A 26,977-nucleotide genomic window follows, 5' to 3' on the forward strand; every position below is an offset into this window, starting at 1 on the left:
AACCATAAAATAAGAGACGAAACAATGTAGTTAGTTTATGTTGCGGTATAATTCGGTACACGGAACCTACTTACTAACTCTTCACGGTAACAAAGGACCGTGCGCCGACACCTTTGACCGTCATATGAAATTTACACTTGGAAACACACATCAAGGTCTTGACTTGGACCAAAAATTCATAGAGAATCTTCTAGAGCCAAAATTAGACACTATGTCATTGATACATGTAACAAGAACTAAATTAGTTCATACATATTTCACATACATTGTGAATGAATTTCATCCCTGAACATTATTCATAGTAACTTTATCAACTGAACTTATACTCAAGTTTGAGCACAAATACTTGGATGAAATTAAATATTAAAAATTGAATTGACTACATCGATGAAGTGCAAGATTGACCTTTAATAAAATTATACCAACCATCAGACTCCTTTCATGATTTCAGTATTTTCTACTGCAGTAGACGTAGGATGCCAATTGTATGAAAAACTTCCAAAAATATGCATTGTTATGTGATATTAATATAAATTAATAAATATTAAGGGATTTCAAAATGATTTTATCTCATAAATTCAAGCCTTTAAGACTTTCTTTTTTTGTATATTCGTTAAACATTATATAATAGTACTTGACATCAAGCTTGACAAGCTATGAAGTATTCGAAGACAACACGAACTGTTATAAGTTTTAAAAGACGTGTTTCATTTCATATCTTCGAATTTATGTACATATACTTTTGATGACTTTTTTTCAACCAGCAGCATAGACTAATGATTAGCACATAATGCTTTCGAACAAAATAGTCATGGGTTCAATCCCACCGGATGCCAAACCTTAGATATTTGAATTCAGGTCGACCTATCAAAGTTTGCCAATTCATCTGATTTTCATTGAAACGATTCCAACAAATTGGCAATCATTACCAATTTTCTCTCAGAATTTCAAGTTTTACAGCATCACAAATTTAGCTGATTTGCAAAAATGCTGCAAATTTGTCCATAAATGTCTCTCTGGATCTGTGTTTAATGTTTTATCCATATTTATATTTGCCTTATATACTAATCACAATACTTCTGTACAATGTTTGACCATAGTTGTCGTGTTTAATATAAATATGGGTATATGGGTGTGTACACACTGTACATACATATAATTAATAATTCTTAATCTGTATACCACACGCTTTGGAAACATACATATGTATGTTAGGACGAGTGTGCATGATTGATTGAAAAAAAAAATTAACTTCAGAAAAACAGAAACGAAGTGTCAAACGTACATAGGTTGGAAGAATTACTCAATGAAAAGGACGAACTTTTCAGTATTCAAACATTTATCGGGCAAAGACGGTTTATGTCGGGTGTATGATATTTTAATCTCGTGAATGTGGTTTTTTTTTACTATTTGTCAGGAAAATGGTTCGGTGATTATTGGTCACAAAGCGCTCGCCCAAAAGTTACTAAAATATAACGATAACTATCATACTAACGAGAACTCGAGTGCCAAATATTCCGTATTCGAAATTTTCATGGCAAAAATTGTCTTTTGAACGATCGCAATGTGACTAATAATCCAATTAACCAAATACTATATATATATAAGAATATTAGCGAGACATTACATATGTTATAGATAATAATTTTTTTGAGATCATATTCAAATAGTGGTGACATAGTGGGTAGGATAGTTTTTGCCAATTTGATGGAGGAACCGCTTCAATAATGAAATCAGATAAATTGGCAAACTCTGATATGAAACGATCAACTCGGAGTCACATATATCCAAGTCTGACCAACAGAATTAAATATTATGCTCAGAATAAATCATTTTCAATCGCGGTCAGTTCACGGTATCGAGCCCGGTGACCTCTTAGTGCTTAGCGTCAACTAACGAGCCATGCTGCTGGCTAATTATTATTTCTTAATGAAGAGCATAAACATCAGGAGGTTTTATAGTTTTTATAGTTTTATAGTTTATCCGCTAAAACGCACATCATATCTCTTAGTCGAGATTGCAAATACTATTGGTCGAGAAGTGGTGTAAGAGACAGCGTTTATTTCATGCTGTATTTGTTCGGGGGGGGGTGACCTCATGTTGAGGGCTTTAAGGGTCAAATTCTTTGACCTTTAAAGCGGTTTTTAATAATTAAAAAAGTGTCTTCCAAATGCGAACTAACTATAGTATTGCTTCTAATTTTGTTTTACTTTGTAACACCCACTACTCTTTGTAACCAGCTCTATCAACTTAAAGCTTTCATTGAACGTTAAAAATGAATATAAATTAGAATCGGTCTGTTTGATTTGTAATTGATAAAATAAACCGGAAGAACCTCACAGTAGATTTGTCAGAATCTCAACAAACACTTTGATAAATGAAATCCCAACACGGTAGTGTCTCACAGCGTCATGTACCTCACGCTTCCTTTCAGCAGCCGAGAGCAGGATGAGCTCCTGCCTCCTTCCGCTGTTCATCTCCTAAATATATATCATAATTTAGCGAATTTACAATCAATTAGCATTGTCGTCGACGCAGTGTTGCCAGGTCGCCAGGATATGATGCTAATTAGCAAAGCCGAGCACCGGTGCGCGGACATAAATCAAACTTCCCCTTCTGTGCTGTCGCAGTGTGTCATTTTCTTTCGTTCCTCTCCCGTGGTCTCCGTATCGCGTTTCTGCTCTTCCGATGTCTTGTTTTCTTCCACTCGTGCCTCTCACCCCCTTCTAGCCATCACCCCGTGGGCGCCCCTCGTCCCACACCCATTATAAGCACTACAACAATGGACAAGATGAAAGCTACGCAAAATTCACAAGACAAATTGCTCCAGTATGGAAATGACGATGGTTCCGCTTTCACCATCAATCACATTTAAGTGACTTTGTTACCAATTTTATTTATTTTTTCTTTGTCGCGAACGAGAACGACTGGCAAGCGGAGGCGACACATTTTTATTAATCTCGCCATAATCTTTAAAAAAAATCAATAAAACAATGGATTTTGAATCAGAGATTGAAATGGTCAATCTATATATATATATATATATATATATATATATATATATATATATATATATATATATATATATATATATATATATATATATATATATATATATATATATATATATATATATATATATATATATATATATATATATATTACGAGACGGACAGATAAATTGACATTCAATTTTATATATATATATATATATATATATATATATATATATATATATATATATATATATATATATATATATAAAATTGAATGTCAATTTATCTGTCCGTCTCGTAAAGGCTCCTAAGCCACTCAACCGCTTACGATGGAACTTTCACGATTTGTTGTATGCATGTCCGGGAAGCTTACTGTGAAAAAAACGGGAAAAAACTTCATAATAATATTTGTAATTATGATTTTAGCGACGCGAAAGTTTGTAGCGCTTTATGTAGTCAAGGAAATTTGTTCGTTGGTAATCACTTTACCAGTTGGTTTATGATGACACTGCGTTGAAGAGACGTTAGTACAGCTCCAACCATCACTTAAAACAGGAACGGGAACGGTAACGTAACGGGAACGGGAATTGCATGCCTCATTCTGGCATTGCAATGCATGCCGGGTTCAGCTAGTATATATGTACATATTGTTGCGTAGGGGTACACGCACTGGCAGTGCTCAGTCCAGAATGACCTGATATCGCCTAAGTATCGCCTTATAAGGGATAGATCTCTCAGGACATCTTCGACGTCTAATTTGTTTACCTATTGTTATGGTCACGTACGGATATGTCTTCCCACGACATTCACACGACACGGTACAGGACAATTCAGCGAAAGGACCAATACCAGCCAACTCGGTCGCCATTGTTTAGCCTACATGCACTTAGCTTGTCGCTAATCCTTAAAACCACTTACATTGGTCACACGGTCTCTCAGGACGCTACCCGGCCTAATCCGATCGCAATTACTCGGCAGCTCTATTTAGTATACAATATTATACATATATACATATAATAGAATCTTTAAAAACATTTGAGCATGTTTTAAAATATCAGGAACATTTGAAAGTCATTGAAAAGTACTAGTTCAAACTGCGAAGTACTGCTCGGGCATCATTGTCGACTTACAACTTTTATGATAAGAGCACGAGTTTTATGATAAGAGCACGAGTTTTATGATAAGAGCACACTGGGAGGCGTACGTGGTCTCCAACGGTGAGAGACGGATCTTCACACCGCAAGGATTGCCCATACCATATTTAATTTTATCTAACCATTATTTTAGATGTAAGTTATACCTTTTTTTTCCTTAAATGGTCCAATCGGATACTTCTATAGGCGCAGACTCACAGAAAGGTACGTGGCACGTTTTTTTTTTTTAGATAGTTTTGCAAATTGACACCCAGACTAAAAATTACCCCCTAGAGTGTTTTTGGTGATACCCTTTCCTTATATTGACATAGATTTTATAGTGATCGATAACGGTGATTCTCGTATTTGAAGGAATGTATGAGAAACTAGTGAAATAATAAGATCGTACGAATTAGCAAGGACGTAAAGATCATAGCTGGGAACCACGATCACGTCGATGCCACACTTTTCAATGTGCTCTTGCCATTAGGTTCGCATTATAATCCATAGTAGACCGTAAAGATAATCCTACAGCGGAAATGAAAGCATCAATATTGTAACAAATAATCTGAGGGAAAACTTTAAAATATTAACCCGGTGAATCAGCTTCTTCTCATTGTAACTGAATTGATATATACATACATAAACTATTTTTTACTATCAACTTTTAGAATATAGCTAATTTTATCTGAATAATCAAATATCCACCCCATTTAAAAAAAAATATGAAGTAGAATCACATGATATTAAGTAAATTCTTCTTAAGCTAGTGCTACCATCAAATTAGTACCCAGAACTGATCCTATCGGTGCGTTACGTTGTTTCGACGTCGGGTAACTTTCGCGTGCGAAACTTGCCTCTTCAATTTGGCACAAGGACCTTCACGTTGACGGCTCCAGCTTTCGTATTGAGCTCGTTTTAGTCAAAGTTGTTGTTTCGATTAATATTCCGAGTGTGATTATGCCTGTGAATAGACTTCGTGAGCAACTCTCAAAGTACCAACTTCTGCGCAAATACGAGATTATTAAACTCATTGTCACTTCATTAACTCTAAATAATTTTAAAACACACGCGGCGACGCAGACAAACTGCCAGCGATGAAAGTACCAACTAAGTCACATATCACACAAACGAATACCCTAATGAAGTATCACAAATTCATCAATACTATCGTAACACAATTCAATTACAGTCCATATATAATGCATAACCTATACAGTTCCAGATTCTTCCGACAGAATCATTTATAATATGTAGACCTCGAATTTTGACCAGGGCGATAACCTTTTGGGTCGGTACCAGTTGCCAATGAGCCTTGTATTGGTAACACATTATATAAATTAAACAGTATCTAAAAGCAAGCGGATTTATTACAAACGACGTTCTCTTTTTTACAAGCTTTATATGAGCTTCACTCTTCAGTGACATTCCTGCCCGTCAAAAAATTATGAACTGATTTTGAACCACTTCCACACGTCAGGTCGCTTTGATATCTTGTCGACATAGGGGGATTAGCTAACGTTGAAGTAATCCAATGTCTCCGACATGAAGATAGATGAGTTTAATCACTAACGAAATTATAAAAATTTACATCGAAATCTTATATCAGATCGGAGTGATGAGAGCTAACTATCCATACGCCTCTTTTTACCACCCCTTTGCAACTCATTATGACAATGTTAAAGCTCCTTTTTCACTAGCATTTACTCTCATCTCATCATTAGAAGCTTTTATACTTTCTAATATTCCATTTTTTAATTCACTAACAGATTAATTTCACTATCAACCTAAGTATGTCTTTGGCACATGCACTATTTTTTTAATAGTCAGAGGAAGAATTTTGATCCATACGATTCTCATATTTATCTCTATTCCTCTATCCCATATTGCACATACATACAAATGTGAAGCTCTATCACAACGCACATACATATGTAGTAAAGGAATGAAATGAAAAATAGTTTAGTTATGGTAGTTATTATTAAAAATATTATTAGTATTATACAAAAAAAATATTATTAGTATTATACAAACTACATAAATACATATCAATTAATATCCACAGAGATATTTATGTTCTAATTTGTAAAATTGCAGCATTTAATATAATTCAGCGAAATTCGAGATGGCTGAAAACTCGAGATTTTGCTAAAAAAAATGGGTAAGGTTTCCAATTTGTTGGAACCGTTTCAACGAAAATCAGATAAATTGGCAAGCATTTCGAAAGTATGTATTAGAGATAGTAATTCCTTAAAACATGTAAAGCAATTGCCGAGTTCGACCTCTGAAGTGAAACGTTCATTCATGTTGTATTAACCATCCAACCCCTAATACTATGTAAGCTTGTATTCAGTGGGCGGTTGTATCATAGAAAGGATAAATATGTAATTTGAAATTAAAACCGATACTTTTGGTTATTTCGAAAATCAGATATAGTATAATTTTTGAAGTAGACAATATCTAAATTTGATGCGTTGAATAAAAAAAAAATTATCGAAGTCCATGAAAAAAATGCAAAGTTATAAAAAATATATTTAGATCTAATGAAAAACTTGCATCACATTAAGGAAACGTTAAATAAAAAATTTGATAGATTTTCAACGATATTCTACGCCTCCAACCAATCTCCACAAACATTTTTAAAAAGCGGATTTGTCTTTGTGAATGTGCCTTTTTTATCCGGATTTTTGATTATTTAAAAATATTAAAAACTTAATAGTCACATATTGCAAATTATGATTGTTTTTGACTAATTTAAAAAATTTTGAAGTATCCGTTTTACGAGAAACTCCTATACAAAACGCGCATACACAACGGCAATTTTTTAATGGCGAAAGCAGTCGTTTCAGAAAATCGTCAGTTTTTTCACGTTTCCGTCATTATTTTGAACAAAAAAGTTGTAGAGAACATTCTTGGGTATTTGTATTTATTTTAAACAGAAAAAAATGCTGAAAAAATTTATGAATTTTACGAAATATAAATGGCCAAAATGACATTATATTTTAATGTAAAAATGTCGCTGCTACAAGCAAGCAGACATTAAGTTTGTACCTATATATAATATATAAATGTATTATAAATATTTTGAATATTATTATACTTGACTTTTAATTGGCATTACATGCTTCCAATTAGCCGAGAAAATAATACGTACTTAAATCAACAAGTACCGGAACGAGAGAGAGAAGCTTACCAAATACGACGCAAATTAACCCTTTTCTAGGTAAACGGCGCTTGATTGAACCCACTTCTTTCGAAATGATTTTCATTAACCGTGCAAAATTAAAACGTCTTAATCTACTGCTTCTCTGATATTAATTAATCACAAAATTCGAAATAATATTCGATACCGTGTAGCGAAACGAAAAATAATAAAACAGAGAAAGTGAATGGCGTAGCACCGGAGCCGTGTGCGATTTTTCAGGGCTCTTTTTACGCCCCGAAAATAATTCGATCGCATTCGGAAAATGAAAATGAAAAGAAAAAGGGGAGTCGTGGCAAATCGTCCGACCGCTAGTCCGTTTAATTAAACATTTATCAAGAAAGTGGGCCAGCGTTCGGGAGATTGATTGCATTAATTTACTATGAGAAGATGTCTGATTTCATCGCCGGTTTTACGATCCGAAACCGGCGGCCGGCTTCTTCCCACCCATTCCTCGTCCGATTTCTTTTATAGGATTATCCCGAACTCATCAATACATCACGCACTCTCGGGGCTGCAATACCTCGCCGATATAACAACGAGAATCGAAAAATGAAAATATAATCACGAAATCACTACCGCACATAAATACATACATATGTGCGGTTACTTTTGTTTCGAAAGGCTGAAGAACACGAAATTAACAATTAATTAATTTACTAGACTTGGAGTCACAAATATCCAAGTCTAACCAGCCGTATGGCTTGGTGGTTGCATTTATATTTAACACCGAGAGATTACTGGGTTCGATCCCGTGCTAATCTTTATTACTGCTGGTTAGACTTGGATATACATATGTAACGTAGGAACCGCCACAACGGTTGTAACCGTAACGGGTTTCGAGGATTATCTCCAGGCTTAAGTGCAAGTCGGCTTACAATGAGAGACCCCCGAATGCACTTAGCGGCGCTAACGGCACTCGGTCACTTTCCGCTAGAGTTCTCGGAACTGACAGCGTGATAGCGTGGGACTGAGAGCTTTGGACCGTGGGAATGCATATCCGGGTATGTGCCTAAACAATAGGGAAGTAACCGGACGTCGAAGATGCAGTGAGCGACCTGTCCTTTATAAGCCGGCAATATCAAGGCATTCTGGACGGAGCACTAGCTGTGCGTTTATCTCCTTAATCACGAATAAATGCTGTGAAGTGACTTTCATTTGGATCCTCCACCCACCCCCACGCAACACATATATGACTTCAAGTTGATCGTTACCTATCAGAATTTGCCGATTTATTTGATTTTCATTGAAACGGTTTCAATAAATTGGCAACCTTTAACCATTTCTCGCAATTTTCGAATTTTCAGCATCTCGATTTTCGCTGAATAGTATAAAACATGCTATAAAAGTTTCACTAAATCGTATAAAAATGCCAATTTGTCCATAAAAGTTTCACAAATTTTCGAGTTTTTCAGCATCTCGAAATTTGACGATTTATATACATGCTCCGAAAATGTAAGTTAATCAAAAAAAAATGTATCCATAGATGTGTCTATGTTGCTCTGTTAAATCTCCAAATTTCATAACGTTTACCTTCAATTGGAAGTACGATTTTGAACAATGTTTCGACAACAGGTCATTTATGTACATATGTATGTACATAGTTTCATCGAATATTTGGATGTCACTCAATAGCATGAAATTAAAAGGCCAATTCGCAATCTGAATCAGAATACAACCCAGCAGTATTCTGTCTCGTGAATGAAAAATCTCATATTACAGTCAAACTTACATAAAATCCTTAGATTATCAATTTTAAATATATTTGTGTTCACAAATGTACCAAAGAGTGTATCGACGCGGAAATGGCCTTGATGATGAGTACAGTCAGCCTCCACATCATTTTTACTAAATATAATTTTTCTTACACATATCTTCTATGTATAGTTGAAAGTGTATTTGCGCTTGTAGATATATCATTTACTAGTTGAATTGTATTCGAATATTTATTTATTTACCTAAGACCATTGTGGCATTACAGGAATCCCTAATGCACCACTAATGCAACACAATACAGAGAGATGAGAAAAATAAAAATATATGTATACACACAAACAAAAATACATTTATATACAGTTACAAATAAACTAAAGCATTATAATACTAGCAGATAAAATAAAAATTTCAAGTAATAAAATACATAGTAGTGAATGTCTAGCACCTACAGCCAGTACCAATAAATAAGAACCAGCTGCAAGTACAAAACATCCCTGCGTGGCCCAAATATAATAGAGAAGATCAAAATTCCTCTCATACATCACATTCAATTATGAAAATAAGGATGAGCGCAAGCTACCAGATAGATAGGTTAAAATCTACGCTTACAAAAGTGAAAAATATCTCATTCAGGCTCAGCATCAACTTTTTCACTAAGAAGTCGGATAGCTCTTGGAATACGAGTCAATCGATAAAGAACTGTGCGGGCAGAGATACAACCATCAAATGATGATGTTTACACGCATATAATTATTTATATGACTGACCGAAACACCAATATAATATAATAATATATAAATTAAAAAAAAAGTTTTTTAAAAACATACCTCTTCTATAATTTGTATATAAAATTATTATTTTGAATAAAAAAACCAATAATTTTTTTTACTATCGCCATCTATGTTTAAAACTAACAAACAAACGTCAAATAGAATGTCGGCGGGCAAATTACAAACGCGGCTTACACGATATATTTGCACCATCGTAATGGCGGAGGCTCCATTTACTTATATTGATGACCAAAATGAGCAATATGGCAAAGTATGAAAACGATCGGATAAGAGATAAAAATGACCACTAACACGAAAGCCATGTGAAACGTAAAGGAGGTATGTAAAAACGGGCGCGATTTACCTAAGTATGTTTGTGGGTATGTGACAACGGACGGACGACCAGTATGAAGATCTCAAAAAAACAAATTTTAGAATGCCAGGAATATATGTTGTGCCTAGAGATATTTAATGAAATAAATACACGCGAACGAGGCGCACAACCAATCAGCGTAAAGTGATCCACGTGGACTATCGTTCGACCAATTAGATCAACGACGATACATTCTGACCAATGGGTGCATTTTAAGCATCCGCTATAGGGATGTGGCGTGACGACCGATCGTATCGAGGAGACACGAGGAAGCGGGGTAGCGGGAAAGTGTGGGGTGTGGAGCGTCTGACATGTGCTCCTGATATTAAGCACCTGACTTGGAACGGGTGACGTCAGCGTCAGATGTGCCTAAGCAAACGTGAGTGGGAACACATTGTACATACACGCACTTGCAAACACACAAATTAGTTCATAATTTCGAACAGGTGAACGTGTTGGATCGGCGAACGTGTAATGGGTGCACTCAACATTTTACTATTAATACGTGCGCGTGCATATAAATTACCTTACATTATATTTATGTATATATAACATAGAACTTTATTTCAATTCGTGTATTAATTCCTTTCCGAAACCACCCGTTGAAATCAACGGTCACAACACTAGTTGAAACTGAAAATACAGAAAATACAAGAACTGTAACATATGCACATTGCATATCTTATCTTCTATATATATATATATATAAAAATGAATGTCTGTGTGTGTGAGTCTCGAATAGGCTCCTAAACCACTGAACCAATTACGACGAAACTTTCAGGATTTATTCTATGCATGTTCGGGAAGATTCTTGTTAAAAATAATCACCAAAAAACGGGAACGGAAACGGGAAAAACGGGAATGAGTGTCATTGCAACGCAATAATTTCAAATGTATTCGCTGCCTGCGTTTTTCCGATAAATGGAACGGGAATGAGAACGGGAACGGGAACTAGAACGGGAACGAGATCGGAAACGAGAACGGGAACGAGAACGGGAACGGGAATTGCATGCGTTATTGAGGCATTGCAACGCATGCCAGGTTCAGCTAGTGTTACATATTTATTTATTTATTTATTTATTGTCACAAATCAATACACACTCGCCATTACAGATTTGCTCCAATGCGACGGGTGTACGTTAATGAAATACATAAACAATCAGAAATCAGAAATACAGTAATACATATATATACAATCAGAATATATAGAATATAACAATTAATCAGAAATAATAATCATAGTGACATCTATGGATTTCAGATTACTGTGTATAATTAATACAAATTATACACAGGCAGATTTTTGTGACAACAGGATTAGATTTTTTTAATACCAATTTTCAGGAACCGTTTCAGCAATGATCAGATAAAATTGGCAAACTCTGATAGAGAAACGATCGATTTGGAGTCACAAAACCCCCAAATCTAACCAGCAGTGGCGAGGACACGAACCTATGACCTCAGTGATGCTAAATATATACGCTATCACTAAGCCAAACTGCTGGCTACATATAACACATGCACATGCATTATGAAAATGATCCCTAACATTATGAAAAGACACTGAATATTAAAGCATAGTAATTTAATTTAAATGTGCTAGCTATAATTCATTATTAAAATAATATGTACCCGGCTTCGCTCGGTATTTGTAATATAAACTACATAAACATGACTAATCTAATAGTAAACATTTTATTGAATTTATTTGAATAGTTTTATTTTATGTAAATTTATTTGAATACTCATTTGGTTTTTTTTTATTAATGTATACCAGAATCTGTAAACCAGATTATATGTAAACCAGAATCCAGCGCTCAAGTCCCTGAAGCCTGCGCACCCAGAGCCTTCGCCCTCGGCGGTTGCGCCCCCGAATCCTTTGAACGAAAAAAAATAAATCGGATGTCTTGTCTACGAACGAAGGATACATATGTACATATATACATACACACAAAGTCTCTTTCGAAATTATATATTAGATGTATGTATGTATGTATATGTGTAGTACCATCGACAGTAAATTTTTCCGTACCAGAGAGGGTTAAAAATGCAACGACGGTAGTAAAACTTAGCACGAAAAGCGATAAAGTCGCGGATACAGACTCGTCGGTATATATTAATACCCAGGAAGTCGCTATCGTGCCGACCATTAGAGGTTTCTCGTTAGCACGAAACCCATAAACCGAAAAGACCGCGAAAGTCACCGGTTCGAATCCGACGACACGACAAAACACAACGGTCCAAACACGCCAACTGGGATGACACACCGTGTCACAACATCCTCAAAGTGCCACCGTGCCACCACCCACCCCCACATTGAATATGTGCAACCGATCCGAAACTTTTCCCATCATTAATCCATCGCTAGTATGTTATATGTACATATCTCTACTATACGCGATTCTGTGATACGGTTCGAAATCGCATTATATATAAATTGTGGTCGCGCCTCGTTCGCAAACCGAGTTTTGACATTTGGCAAAAAGTAAATAAAAATAGATTAGGCGAAAAGTTTTCGGCGAACTTAAAAACTCTTTATCATTTCCTGCAGTGCCCGGGGACAACGAGGAAGTTCGGCGAGAGAGGACAAAGAAAATTCAAAGCACGAAAAATCTTCAAGTTAAATATCAAAATCTTTTTGATAGTTCAACTCCGTGCTAACATTACAAAGAAGAAGCAACAGAACAAAACAAAAGTGAACACTCCGAGGGGAAAAAATCATAAAGGGGAGCGATTAGTTTATACATATATGTGTGTGTGTGTGTGTGTATTGCAATGAAGGTAATATCTATGTACATATGTATTGTCGTGTTCCAAAACGCGGTTTATATAATTTTTTAATTACTTGATTAACAAACCAAGATTTCTTTATTATCATAAAAACGTTACATTTATGTTATTGGTAGATATGTTCGAAAACTGCAGATTTAATTATAGAACGACGATGAATTTAAAATGAGATACGTAGAACTTTTTTTCACTAATTAACTTTAGTTCACTTTGTTCTGCTGCTGTGCTGATCGTCACTTGCGGGGTCGATATTAATTACTATCACTCTCGGAGTCTCAATGGTGATGACTAACTCATGTGATCGAATCGTGATCTTTATAAATGATTTTTATCTTTTGGGTTGGGCAAAGTCCGGCACTCCTGTCTTATCTGACTTGTTACTCACATATATGAATGTGAGAGAGTGAATTTGGTAATTGTGGAAACTACATTGATAACCGAGGTACATAACAGTATGTATGTATATCACAGCAGCATGGCTCGGTGGTTGCGTTGATACTGAGCACCGTGAGGTCATCGGGTTCTATCCTGTGAGCTGACTGAATTTATTGAGTATAATCTTTAATGCTGCTGGTCAAACTTATATATTTGTGACTCCAAGTCAATCATTTCCTCATTCCTTCTGGCGAGATCTGGGTAGTTATTAAAGCCCAGATCAACCCAGTCTCCTGCTAGAGATGCTGATTATCTAACTTTATTTCAGTGGCAGAGCCAATAAATCGACATCCTCCTTTCCCTTTCAGTTTCTTGCAAATTCGAGTTACTAGCATATCGAAATTGTTGATCACACTGAGCAACAAAAAAAAATAGTGGAACGGAATTGATTAGTCTCCGCTCCAGTTAGAAAATAAAGTGATTTTTTGTTGCTCAGTGCTATTATAAAAATGCCATTTAAATTACACTACATATGCTAAAGTTGCTCTCGCATATTCGCTGTACATTGTACATATACATTGAATTTGTTGATTGTTGATTACACCAGTTTATCCATATTTAACTTTATTGTATTGTAATATTTACAATTTTTAGTAATTACGTACAATAATTTAACCATAGATGTCACCATGGGGTAAACTATCATGGCACCCAGGGCCGGCTCAAAGGTGCAGAACACTAGGCACATGCCTAAGGGCGCCATAGTTAAGGGCACATAACGAGGCGCTCTCATTTTTTTCTGATTATAAAATTAAAGAAAAATAATTTTAAATTTGAATTTATTTAACGTTTAACTTTAACGCTTGCTCAATGCTGGTGGGTCATTCGTGTCATCTTGGATTTGATTGACGATCCGCCTCCGTTCCTCCCGGTTCTATGCCAAGTTAAAGGCAGCGATAAAGGACGATCCCGCCGGTTCCTTGATTTGATCACACCATATTTTGGAAGACCGTCCTCGCGCTCGGCTTCCCTCTAGCGCACCGTTCCATTGACTACCAGCCTCTCCATATTCTTCCTGGCCATATGGCCAAAGTGTGAACGGACCCTTTCTACTGAATGTGGAGATTCTCTCCGAGTTTGCCAGCTCTTAGAGGATGTCTCCAGCACCACATTTCAAATGTATCTAGAATGTCCCTTTCTCTCTTTTTCAGGGTCCATGTCTCGACTCCATACAATGCAATGATTCTAGGACACACACCCTATTATTTATAAATAATCAATAATCAATAAAAAAAATCTGTAGTCAATAATAATATTTTAAAATATACAAAACTCCAGAATCAATTGTATTTTAATCTCTTTTTCTTTTCCTTTTCTCAATTTTACAAATTCCATCATGGACAGTCTAAAAATATTTAAAATATAATAATAATAATATAAAAATAATATATACATAGTTCTAATAAAATTTACTTTCAATACCACAGAACGCAAACGCTAACTGGTGACTAAAAGTCTTTTAAATTGATATTTATTATATTTACAACAATAAATTCAAATTAAATATTGTATATAAATTGAAATTCAATATGCTCTACCACACTTAATATTTTGATTAACTCTCTTCCATTTGGGCCTTACAGGGATGTTTTGTATTTGTAGTTGTTTCTGACATATTTATTGAAACTGGCTGTAGGTGCAAGGCATTCCTTATGCTATATTTTTTATTTGATATTTTTACTTTATCTGTTATTATTAAATGCTATTTCTTATGTTATGTATGGATGTATTTTTTTATGTATAATTGATGAGTATATTATTTTCGTTATGTATTAATTTATGTTTGATTGCTATTTTGTTTTTTTTTGTGTTATATTTTTTGACCATTGTGGCACTTTAGGAATTACTGCTATGCCACAATGGTCTGTTTAGAATAAATACATAAATAAATAAATATATTATTATTTATTACTTTACTTTATTATTAATTATAAAGTATTTATTACTATTTTTAAACAATTTTTATCCATGGCGGGGGTTATTTGGAGGGGCTAATGTTCAGGGGGTTTTTGGCCGGGGGTATGTGTCCGGGGGCTATGTGTCCATGGGGTACATGTCCGGATACTCAATGCAATGGGGAACACTAGAGGTCGCACCAGACGGATTTTTTTTCTTTTCATAGCGGTACTTCCATATTTTTACCAGACTAACTTAAAACTGCTCCAAAAAACAGACTGGTCCAAATTTAAACTTAAATAAATAAATCAATAAATATATACTCAAATTTTTAGCATCGTAAAAAGCATCATATGTATATGTATACACAAATGAATGCGCTAAGCTAAAAAGTGTTTGTGTATTTTTATCACGAAATAAAAAAGCCACATGTAAAATATATATAAATGATAAATAAACAGTATATTGCTAACGCCATTTCCTGCATAACATTTAAAATAAATATATACACTTTTAATAGGAAACACCCATCGTAGTCTGTAGGGGTCAGGATTAATATCGAGCCTCGCTGCGACCTGTTTATCTTTGTGTACAAAAACTCCCTCTCGAAAACCCACCCCCCACGCATATTTACGACGACCGCGACGGCGACTCCCAGAGTGAGAATCGATTAGTGCTTTTTCGTCTTCTTTGTCGTCGGAGAGAAGATGGAATCTCCAATAATTACGGATGGAAGCAGCCGACCCGAAAAACCTAAACTCGAACGGCACTCCGTCACGAAACCCACCAAACAAAAATGTCATTAGCGATATTGAGCGCGCGCGCACAACACACCGACCACACACTACTTAAAAGCGATCATATTTCAGACAAAAGCCCACCCCCAAGTCACCCCCCACCGCAAGCCTATCCGCCACCCTTCACCGGCTCCACGTAACTATCCACGGGTTGAACCACTTACGTAATGCACGACCAGGGGTCGTAAACAGACGAGTCGTGGGTGTGTGCTTTCGACGTGTCCACAAACAAGTTATAATACAAGCGTCACACACTCGTGCACTGCTTCGTTCGAGCCGAATTGCAAATATTTGTACATTTTTCAGCAGTGACGGGGGCAACTTTGACGCCGAGGATTATATGTACATATGTACATGAGAGCTCGTAAAAATGCATATTCCGAGCATACTCGCAACGTGACTCTGAACGTGTGTTTGCGAAACGTGGTCGTTGCGCAAGCTTTCAGCTGAAAACTTTTATCCTATACTCGTATTTTAAATCTTTGTAATTACTAACTGCTTACTGTAGACATAGGATATAACACAATTTACATATATAATTGTACTGTGCATCAAAATCATTTAAAACTTTTAATAGTTAAGCAATAATTAATAGAGCTTTTTCTTCATCTTTCTCGTTTCCAATGCTAAGCAAGGCATCGTCGTCATTTATATCATTTGGAACCCGTTGGATGATCGTCTCCACTCCTTCTGATCTTGTGCCAAGTTGAAAGCATTCTTTATGGACAATCCCGTCAGTTCTTTAATTTGATCTGACCATCCCATAGGAGACCGTCCTCTCGCTTCCTTTCTCTCTAGTGCTCCGGTGACTACCAGTTTCTCTAGACTCTCCACATTATGCCTGGCAATATGAACAAAGCAGGAAAAGATCATTTTTCATGGCATGCATCTCCAGCACCACATTTCAAAAATGTCACTATCTTTATTTTTTAGCGTCCATATCTCAACTCCATACCATGCTATGGGGATCACCAAAGATCGCACCAGACAAATTTTCGCTTTTCTCACTATAAAACGATTTTTCCATATCTTCGTCAGACTGATCATCGCTGTTTTCGCCACTCGTATTCTTCCACGGATTTCTGATTGGCATATTGAAATCAAGGCACTTAAGTAATTGAAACCATTGACTTCTTCAAAGTTTTTAAATGCATTGGACATTATGATCGATTCCAATCTGTCAACGGCGAAATATCTTTTAAATGGAGCTAAATTGTTTTTATTTACTCTGAATATTTAAAAGATCTAAAGGAAGCTCCAACTTGAAACTTGACTTTATTAAAATTCGCATGCCTTCAACATGTATGTATTTCATAATATAAAAGTACTATAAAAGAAAATCATAAAAACGATATACCAAAAAAGTTCATTCATTAAAAAAAAGTATTTAAATTTACATCAAATAATTTTAAATTTGGTAGTGGTTCAAGGTCATCAATAAGAACTGCGGAAGTCGTAGATAGGGAGATGATAGTTGGAAAATGTGAGAAAAAACTAATCTGGAGAGTCGTTAAGTGAGAAGTGTCTGTATTTGATTTAAGACATTGCTTGTAAGTTTTTAGATGAACATTTTACAACTGTCATAAATCAAGCGAAAATACGATCTAAAATGATGATAATCCATTCACCACAAACAAACAAATAAAATCGGAGAGTACAGAATACTTGCATATAAAAAAAAATATTGAATATATAATACGTATATTTCATCTCATGAAAATATAAAAAAATCTCTTAAAAATATCTCAAATAATAATAAAATTTTATCCTGCAACAAAAGGAATACACACGGACCGTTCCGCAAACGAAGAAAAGTTGTAATGTGCATTCGTTTTCCGCCAAAATTACAACATTTCCTTTCTACTGAATTTTCCGACAATAACACGTATACAACGTCGACAATAACACCCTCTCCGAACAACAAGTTCTCCGCATAAGGACAACTTGTAAATATTTATTCCCCATTTTGAAAATTGAATAGACCAATATTCCACACTTTCATCCCGATACAAAAAAAACATACACACGCACAAACAAACAAATTCGATATAAAAATAAAAACTCCACTAAATGATAAAAATTCCACCGATAAAAATATCGAAATGAAATTCTTTGTTTACCCATTCGCTGTATTGATGGTACCTACAAACGTTTTGGAATTCGGGTATTTTCGTACGCATTTATTTATTAAAATAGGTTAAGCGTCTATTACTTTTCCCATGCAATGCAAAGGGTATTTTACTACCGTCTCTTATACAATACCTACACGCATATGTACATCCAAAAATACTACAAATTAAACATATCCCCACTGGTTTAGGATGAACGTCGGATAAACTTTCCATTGACACAATCACCCCTTCATAGAAAGACACAATTGTTTTCGAAACGATGGTGTAATTAGCGAACGAAATTTGCCGCATGCTAGAATAGTAAATCTAATTAGAGCAAAAACTTGCGCTTGCGCATACGTCAATGTCACATTCACGACTTAACTTTGACAATTTTCAAACAATACTTGCTATAAACAATTAATTATGGTTGTAAGGACTCTACAAAAGCGTTGTATCAATACAACGAAATATATTTACGCAAGATAATCGACTCTATTGATTATGCTGAACAACTGAAAATAATCAATCTTTACTAAGTTTAATTCATCGAATTCGACTATGACAATGATTTTTGTTGGTTTCTTCGTGTTTGTGAGATACGAGTGCTTTAAAAATGGGCAATTTTTACAAATTTTTGGCTTTTGCAGTATTTAACTCAAAATCTAGTATTGCTGTGCCAAAACTGAGTATTGGAATCAATAATCAGATTTTTTAATATTGATTATGATTTTATTGCTTTAAAATATGTATAATTAATAATCTAGTGAATTTTTAAATTAAAAAAGAATATATATGTATATGTACATACATATGTATATCATGCTTTCATGGATTTACTGGGCCAGTTACACATATGTATATTTCACTACGTTTACAATCGTTTCCGGCTTTAATTAGTACGTTCAGGTAAAATAAATTTAAAACCAGCCCTTGTCATCCATTTTTATAATCTGTATACATGTATTCTTGTCTGTATATAATAATAGATGATAGAATGTGTTTTGCCAATGATGACGTATAGATGTAAAACTTGGAAACAAAGCACAATGCACTCAAAGTACATAGTATGGAACGTTGCATACTTGGCATAATGAGGAAAGACAGAAAACGGAATACGTAGGTGAGAAGTACATATGACAAGAGTAGTGGATATAGTGGATAGAGTGTAGAGATTGAAATGGCAATGGGCGAACCACGTGGCTAGAAGAATGGACGAAAGGGGGACAAAAGACGTGCTAGAATGGTACCCGAGAGAATGCAAAACGGTAAAAGGAAGACCGCAGGGAAGATGAGTGGACGAAATTAGAAAAATGTGTGGGGTGAGATGGATGAGAGTTGCACGAAACAGAGACGAGTGGAAGCGTGTTGGGGAGGCCTTCATCTAGCAGTAGATGACGAATGACTTTAAATGATGACGTTGATATGTATGTACATATATGTATATATACCTTTTCCCATCTTTCTGTAGTTTTTCGACCATTGTAGCGCATTAGCATCCTATTATGTCACAATGTTCCTACTTAAACTTAAATAAATAAACAGTAACTACATACAACAACAAAAAATACTAAACAGTACATAACAAAGTGGAAGAATTTTCACTAACAAAATTAAAAAAAAAATAGAATCCACTTTGTTGTAAAAAAGCATCACAGCAATCACATGCAAATCTCAAAGCACTTTCTCAACTCGCTAAACTACATCACCCACACTGGGTTAAACTCGAGTCTGTTGCGGATTACGCTAGCATCTTCCACCCGTTTTAATCTTAAACGTGCACAACAAAATACCTACATACATATTACATATATACAAACATATTTACATATATGTATATCAAACTAATTCATGCCTTCTGTAAAATCAAATTTAGCGTGGGGCCACGTGCTGCGACGCCTGTTGCACAACGCTTTGCAATTTTTCGGGCTTTCGGCGACCACGAGACAAACACGCTGTAAACACGCATTAATGGTTGTGTCGGAGGGTTATTAAAACTCGTGTTTTGGTCGGACGGGTGGAAGGGTGGGTGGGGTGCAACGGCTAGGGGAGGATTGGCGGCAATTACGAGTTTAATGCTCGGCCCGTTGGCTCTGCATTCGGCCATAACCGAGAATATTTCACAATCTACGAGTTCACTCGTATTTCAGCCAATAAAATCGACCATCGATACGACCAACCGTATCGAAATAAATATAAATTTCGAACGACATTTTATCACTTTTAACTCGCTGTTATTGTTATGCCGACGTATTTGGCACGAAATTTCTACTTCATCAACAGATTAATTTACTTCATCGACAGAAGTGCTAACTAATAAATAAATAAAACTCAATAAGGGAAAGTCTGATACTCCGGCGAGAAAACAAATTCTAGTAAAAGTGACCATTCACTAAAATATTCGCCCGCAAGCAAGGCTCTCGTAGGCCTCCCGACTACGAAATGTACATACATACATATATTGTAACCTTACGAAAGACAAATCTCCCGATATCTCATATGCAACTTTATAATAACTTTGACCAAACTAAAATTCATCAAAAAATATATTCTGATTGTAATGTCAAATTTATATCCAGGACCATGGCTCAGTGGTAAACATATTAATGCATAGGTTCGAGCCTTGACCCGGTTTTGCTGACGAAACCTTGCATATATTTTTGTACATACATATGTGACTCCAAATCAATCGGTTTAGAGTTTCAGATTTTGCCAATTTATCCGTTCAACATTATTGAAACGGTTCCTAACAAATTGGTCGCCAAATCACATTTTTCACCATTATTTGAATTTAATTTCAAATTTATATAATACGTATATGTTCAAATTTAGCCATAAGTTTCACATTGGGGCAACCCTTAATAGCACCATGGTAAATATAAATTTATTTATATTTATTATTAATTTATTTATAATGCCACCGTGCCTGAAGAAAAAGATCTTCGATTAGTGTTTTGCCAGTGATGACGTATTGGTGCAAAGCTTGGGTATTGAAGGTCAGAATCTTTCAAATCCAGTACACTCTAAGTACGTATGTTTTGGCATAACGAGAAGAGATAGAAAACGGAATACGTGTATTAGAAGTATGATAAAGGTGGTTGATGTATGTAGATGGTGAGGGTAAAGAGATTTAAATTACAATGAGTAGGTCATTTAGTTAGAAGAACAGATGAAAAATGTGCTCGAATGATACCCAAGAGAATCTAAAATAGTGCAAAAAAGGCCGCAGGCAAAATGGGTGGATGAAATCAGAAAAATGTGTGATACGAGATGAATGAGAGTTGCTTAAAACAGAGACGAATAGAATCATATTGGAGAGGCCTTCATTCAGCAGTGGATGGTGAATGACTGTGAATTATGATATAAAAGTTTGCTATCGAATGATATTTTGCGGTCTTGAAATACTACGAAGACACAATTAGGATCACCCGGTTAATTGTATTGTATGGTGTAATATATATTACAGTGCAAGTATATTTTCAGTTATAATACATTCCAACATGACATTTTAGGTCATTCATATTCGAATACAATTCAACTAATTAATTATGTATATTTCTACAAGCGTAAATAAACTTTTAGCAATGTACCCCAGTTGTAATATAACAGTTGAGTTCTGACAGCTCTGATGTTTTTTACGAATGCTTTAGAATTCAATAGTACTTTAATATTTGTTAGGTATTACTAATAAAGATAATGAGTACCGTATTACGATAGCTCTAAGAATGTGTTCAAAACAAAAATGTGACTTTCCAACTCAATTTAATCAAGTCGAGTGATGTTTTCACGAAAACCTAACCTCTCCATGTAACCTGGTACCAAATTATACTATATTTTCAGTTACAATACACATATTTTGATGAGTTGGAATGTAATTCACCATATATGTATGTAAACCAAATCGCGTGGGTTAGGCAGAATATATTCCAACTTGTCAAAATATATTACTACTGGAAGATACACTTCAACTGTAACATATATGTACATACTTATAATATCTGCAGAACCGTTGCTGATCTCTGGAAAACCGAATTTCTTAAAACTTAAACTCACAAAATCTCTACTATGTATGTCTGTTCGTACATATGTACATATGTATGTATATTTATCAACAATAATGGCTGTAATACTTTTGCTTCCCAGTTTTATTACTTTTGCTTGCGACAGATTTATACATAGTTACCAAATATTTTAACTCAAGTTAAAGGTATATTATTGTACTGTTTTTAAATTTAGTTGGATTTCATTGTTGAGGAAACATTTAAACACAGCTTTTAAATACTGTGTTCAAACTTTAAATTTTATATTATTGAAAGTAATAGTTTAATAGAGTTCATTTATCAAACTCGTTTCAAAAATCACTGAAGCGTTAGAAAATTGATATGACTAGTAAATATGTTCAATTTTTCCCATTGAATAAATAAGTTAATGAAAGTTTTTCGTGAAATTCGCTCCCTCTCTAGCTTTCCCTCGGGAGACATTTTCCATCGGTGAGGTTCAGCCAAATCAGATATCACCGTCGATTTTCATTTTTTTTTTTTCGAAAACGAATTTCAATTAAGATGTCTTTCGGATGATAAGTCTATCATAAACGCACAAAGGAGAGAATGTAATTTTTCACCCCGCCACGGGAATAGACATTGGGGGTTTTCGCTTGCGTTTTTGCAAATAAAGAAAGGAAGTAAAAGTGAAAAAAGTAAAAAATAAAAAAAAAAAACACACACACTCACCGAAAAAAGAAAGAAAAGACCAGCACAAAACCTTTTATTATTCATTTCGATGGGCAAAAAACGCGCATTTTGCGCTTGTGAAGGTTGCTTAAAAAATTGAACGTACTCAACGGGCTGAATACGACTCGAAAATAGAAAATTTATGCGACCGAGTGTATTACAAAAAGAACGCAAAAGAGAAAAAAGCATTACAATATGCTTTCCTTCACAAATACCCTCAAAAGCCTTAAGTGTTAATCTGAAATGCTTCATCGCGACGGATGCTGAATTTGAAGGCGTTTAGTAAAGCCGACTTTGCCACTCTCTTTCGAGTGGACTGACTGTGTTTACTTTTTGCAACGAATCAACTTTACATCTTTCGAGTACCTCTAAAATTGAAAATGTGAGTGGAATATATTTAAAGATAGTTGAAACAGCGGAGCATTTGCCTGGAGAGGCGAATACTGGATCGCTTCCAAAAGCTGCACAAATCAAATTATACTACCGAGATAAAGAAAGTGTATGAATGTAAAATAGTCCTACCTCTAAATACCGGGCTTTGCCAAGAATAGCACAATTAAAATTTGAAATATTTCAAAAGCACTGATGAAACTTAAGGCTTTTTCGTAACCAACCAAACAAACGTTGCATACAATTTTCAAATAAAAAAATAATTAAATATATATGAGTTTCATTTGTTTTTCTTTATATATGAATACATTTTACAATAGTAAAAATTCAAAGCAACATTTATATAAATTGTTTATTAGTCATGCAATTTTAAAAGGATACAAATCAAAATTACGGATTTATCCGTTTGATACAAGAGCATCAATACAAATTAAATGTACATACATATGTAGTTCTACCTGAAGGAATTTACCTGTATAACATCAGCAATGAATTTTTGTAGTATATGTATGTAGTATAAAACCCAAAAAAAAATCAAATTAAATTGGATATTCTAAAAAGAGATTAACGAAGTTAAAATGTGTATTATGCATATTAAGACATTCATCACATAAAATATATAAATGGAACTATTAGTTTCAAATCCTACAATTTTACCACGTACACTTTTTATATTCTATTGTCATCGCAAGCAAATCAACGTGTTAAAATATATATCATTACTGAGGATTCCAAAATACCGTCATTTTTTACTACCGGTACTACTGAAAAATGTTAACGGTAGTATCAGTATATACCGTTATTGGTTTATTTAATTAATTACAAAATAATGTTTTGAGTCCTTTGAGCGTAAATAAATTATTGTAAAAAAAAAAGTAAATAAATTATTGCATGCTCCTTGCTTTAAATAATATTTGTGTAGAAGGGATGGTTTTAACTTTAAAACATTGCATATATACATATGTATGTATTGAAATAATTGTCAAGGGAAAAAAGACAACAAGGCTTCAGCTATAAATCTATATATGTACATATGTATGTATGCCCGCACAGTGCTTTATCGGATGGCTCATATTCCAAGAGCTATCTGACTTCTCAATTAAATTGTTGCTGCTGTGTCTGAATGTGATATTTTCAACATATCTGTCTGGTAGACTGCGCTCATCATTATTTTTATAATTGTATAGTAGAATGTTTATCTTCTCTCTTTCATTGTGATATTGATTTTTAAAATAAAATAAAATTTGGGCATCGCAGTTTTGTATTTACGGCTGGTTCTTATATATTGGTTCTGGCTGTAGATGCAAGACATTCCATACTATGTATTGCTTATTTGGTATTTTTACTTTATCTATGTACTATTATTTTAATGCCATTGTTTTACATGATTATTTATAAATTTATTTTTGTCTGTTTATATTTTTTTCTCTTCTCTAGTATATTTTCACCCATTGCGGCGCATTGAGGATTCATGTTATGCCACAATGGTCCAAACTTAAATAAAATATATAGATATATTCGGAAACAATCGGGTAAAGGTATGATATTTTCGGCATACTTCATATTTGATTTTAAATTTATGATAGTGGCTCCTTTAAATAGCAAATCTAAAAGGATATTGAGTGTTGACTAATCCATACAAAATAACCGATACCAATTTTTCTTCTAATCAATTCAAAACAATTTAACAACATGCAATTGAAATTATTATATTTCGGTACTACTGGTATTCTATTTTGTACTATCGGTAGTGCCGAATGTAAAATTTAGACCAAAAATTGACAGGTTCGATTTCGTTAGTACCAGTATTGAAATTTCAACACTTTATATATCGCTTGCAATATTTTGAATGATTATAAACCTATCGACTACCTTCTTATATAAGAAAACTGCTGTAAAGCATATTGCAATTGCATTTAGTACAATATTCAAACCAGAACTCTAATTCGTACTTGAACTTTTGCCGCATCTTTCCTTGAATGATTGATATGCAGCAGGCTTTTTATTCCTAATATTCTTAGCTTAAGTATTCTAACTTTCGATCTAATAACACTGTTCGACACTAAAAATGGTTCAGAGACGAGATATGACTTTTCTTATAGATCTATGCCCAGTGAACACGAATCTGGTAATAAAAAATGTTGATTGGCTCGAGATTCGGAGATACGTGTTTTTAAATCGCGCGATTTTTCTATATCTTAGTGTTGTTCGGTCGATGTCTCAAAATCTGTCAATTTCCTGTTCAAAATGAATATTGGAATCTATATTCAGGTATTTTATCTTTAATTTTTAATATTTTTCAGCTTTCAAATATCTCTAAGTAGTCGTCCAGTTAAAATCAAAAAAAGTACGTATTTTAACTTGGGATTTTTTCCCACTGTTAATACTATTTTATATTGAGTATTTTCTATTGAAACATGTTTATTAGGATAGTGTTCTGGCGACATTATTTTTTTTTCGTTTGAAAGGGTTAATTGGAAGTGTGCTGAATTTCCATGAACCATTTTTCGTGTCGAACAGTGTAATTAGTCAACCTGGTGACTTACATACAGCCTTCACTATTTTTTTTTTTCAATATAAAAAAATGCATTTGTTTTCGTTTAAAAGGGTTAATTGGAAGTGTGCTGAATTTTAAATCGGTAAAATTGTGAGCTAAAAGCTTGTACTAGTATTTACTCGTATTTACACGAATCTGAATTGAATTAATAGGGATAATATATTAAATTGTATTTATATGAGAATTAAATAAAATTTCCCATAGAAAAATCATATTTTGACTCTTCTTGTGGATTAATAAAAAAAAATCTATTGATAACTGGCTTACCTCGATAAAATAAACGAATTTTCGTTATCAGTCATTTATCGAATAGTGTAATTGTAATACCTTCCACTTCAAATACATACATATTTAAATTATCAACCCCTCCCATGGAGAAAAAACACACAATAGCTGTACAATATACTCATCGCGATTATAATTCAAATAATTTTCATTGAGGCACACAGATTACATAAAAACTTCAACGCTGATAGATCCAAATCGCTCATCCGGCAAGCAAACTGTCCGCCATAACATATTTCCAACGCTCTAAAATACAATGTGTTCATTTTCCGCGAACATCGTCAACAATGATATCGTCCGACCGTGAATTATCGCATTTTTACGGCACACCCCGTAAACCGGAAGCTCTGGTCTATCATACATACATACATACATATATAACATAATACTTGGGCACCAACCATGGCAATAATAGTGCAGGTTGATATCGGTGCGAGTTTGAATTATCTAACCGATGGCCGCACCAGATTATGCACGTCGGTGCATTTTGGCAAACGGCCATAGTGCACCCCTCCCTCACCCACCCCTTCCAACCCTTCCTGGGAAGGCTCTGTCCTCCCACCACCCCCCCTCAGTAATAAACTGCCCGTACTCAATTATGAGCATTCTCGTTTTGCTGTTTTATTTTAGCCGAGTTTCGAGTGCCAAGCCAACCTTCGCAGTAGAATTTAGTGCACTTTTGCTTCCAATGTAGACTGAATTTCGATTGAATCTAATTTGTGGCACTGCTCTTAATTTTGTTCCGAGGTGGTAGCAGTTGTAGATTAATTAATAATATTACGTTGTTCGGTCCTTC

The sequence above is a fragment of the Arctopsyche grandis genome, chromosome 11 (genome assembly GCF_051622035.1).
Source record: "Arctopsyche grandis isolate Sample6627 chromosome 11, ASM5162203v2, whole genome shotgun sequence".
Lineage (NCBI taxonomy): Eukaryota > Metazoa > Arthropoda > Insecta > Trichoptera > Hydropsychidae > Arctopsyche > Arctopsyche grandis.